This window comes from Penaeus vannamei, chromosome 14 (genome assembly GCF_042767895.1).
Source record: "Penaeus vannamei isolate JL-2024 chromosome 14, ASM4276789v1, whole genome shotgun sequence".
In the NCBI taxonomy this organism is placed as follows: Eukaryota; Metazoa; Arthropoda; class Malacostraca; order Decapoda; family Penaeidae; genus Penaeus; species Penaeus vannamei.
Window position 1 is genome coordinate 21983682 of NC_091562.1, and position 2500 is coordinate 21986181.

Here is a 2500-nt window from a genome sequence, read left to right on the forward strand (position 1 = left end):
CTCAGAAGGATGTGGGCGAGAACTTTGCCTGGTATACTGAGCAGTGTGATGCCTCGGTGATTGCTGCAGTCCCAACGGTCCCCCTTCCTCTTCCAGAGAGGGATGACCACACCCCTCAACAGGTCAGGAGGAACGGTACTGGACCGCCAGATGGCAGCCAGGACAACATGCAACCCCCATGCCACAGGTTCACCACCAGCCTTTAACAGTTCAGCTGGTATGCCGCAGATACCTACTGCTTTACCACTCTAGCTTGGAAATCGCCCCCCTAACTTTAGTTAGGAAGGGAGGGTCCCTACTGATGGGTGGATCCGGCAACGGGATCTCGACACTACCCGCAACTGTTGATGGGTCAACCTGGTACAAGTGCTCAAAATACTCAGTCCAACGTTCCCGCACCGCAAAAGGATCTGAAACGATCTGACCACTTACTGAGCGAACTGCTGTCACCTGTGAAGAGGGCTTGGAGTTCAGCTTTCTCAGGTCTTGGTATGCAGGACGAAGGTCATTTACTAAGAAATGGCCTTCTACCTCCTCTGCAAGACTCCTAATAAGCTGTTCCTTGTCCCATCTTAACAGAGACCGAGTTCTGCACACATGAGAACAGTGCAATTCCCGATCCCCTGTCAGACGAGCCGCACAACATGCGAGATGGAATTCTGTACTGCTCTCGGGTGTACACCAATCTTCTCTTGAGCTGCATCAAGCGTTTCACGCTTGAAGGTATCCCACAGAAAAACAGGGTCTGTCAGACTGTCGAGCATTGCGAAACGATCAGAGATTGCCTCAGCAAACCCGCGGGCACACTCCCCCTCCCTCAGCCAGTCCAAATGAAAAACCTTAGGGCGATCATTTGACCACTATGGTCAGTACCACAGAACTCAGCACTCCTGTACACCCTGCAATTCTGGAGGATCCTCAAACGAGTGCTAACGAGTATGTGGTCGATCTCCTTGGCTGCATTACCCGCATCACTGTACCATGTCTAGCAATGTGGGTCTGGGCGCTGGTAGCAGGAGCCAGAAATCCTCAATTTCTGGGACCTAGCAAAGTCCTGGAAAAGGAGGCTATTCTCACTACTGGCATCAGCTCCTGAACCATGGGGACCAACAGACATCTCATAGCCAGCTCGATCATAGCCAGATACCGCATTGAAGTCACCCACAGATGTAAATTTGGCATAGAACATCTCTTTCACGTCAAGTTTACAAACATCGGTAGGAGCGTACACAGCAATAAGAGACATGAAGCCAAAAGATAGCTTCAATCTCAATACCATTGTACACTCATCATCAGGAGTAACCTCGCTACCGAGGGCAGGAGTCTGCTGGAGATGGCAATGGCTACTCCCTGGAGATGGTGGCCGTCGCTGCAGCCCGACCAGTAATAGGTATAGCCACCTACACTGGTCATGCCGCTGCCAGGCCTCCTCACCTCCGAGAGAGCAGCCACCCCAACTCTCAGCCTCACCAGTTCCCTTGACAGTAGAGGCAACCGAGCATCCTGACGCAAAGAACGGACGTTCCAAGCCCCCATCCTGACTTTCCTGCTTGAGGTTCAGCCTCTAGCAGTCACTCTGAGTGGATGCCACCTCTGCCATCCCCAACGACGCTGCCCCATATTAAAGGGGGTGGCGGGCTGCGTGCCCCATCATCCATCTGTGGGGTTCCCGAGGGCTTTCCACCACAAGCTTCACTCCAAGCTGGCAGCCACCAGAGCGCAGGTGAGACGAGTAGTTCCTGTTCCCAGCCTGCGCTCCAGCAGTCGCCCTCCCAGCAGCGCCCACAGTCCGCCTCACTTGCTGGTTGGGAGGGGCTTTTCCCTCCTCCCAGCCTTTCCATCTATACCAAGGACTGCCGATTGGTTATATCTGGGGGAAGGAGGACTGACAAGGCCCACCTCCCCCGAGCCTCCCATTAACCCCAGGGGGCTTGAGGGCAGGAGTTGGTACAGGGCCAGGGCATGTCCACACGCCGGTGGGTCATGACCCTGAACCTCTGGGGCCTCCTGCTGCTCCGAGATCCCCCTCAGTTTAGCCTGGAACCGCAAGGTACCCAGTTTCAATGGGAAGCCACGAGGAGGCACTGCAGGGAGTCTTGATGATGGAGAGGATATGCACTGGCAGGGGAAGGCTTATGCACCAGCGTGTCATATAGCCGGTGGGCCATGACCCTGAACCTCTGGGGCCTCCTGCTGCTCCGAGATCCCCCTCAGTTTAGCCTTGAACCGCAAGGTACCCAGTTTCCATGGGAGGCCACTAGGAGGCACTGCAGGGAGTCTCGATGATGGAGAGGATATGCACTGGCAGGGTGAGGATTTTGCAGTGCTGCTCCCTTTTTCACACTAGGCTAGCCAGCGGTGGCAGCTGTAAGCGAGAAGGCATGCAAAAGCTCTTAACACTAACTAGACTACCACTCCATCGCTTCACACCAACCTGCGCATATATATATATATATATATATATATATATATATATATATATATATATATATATATATAT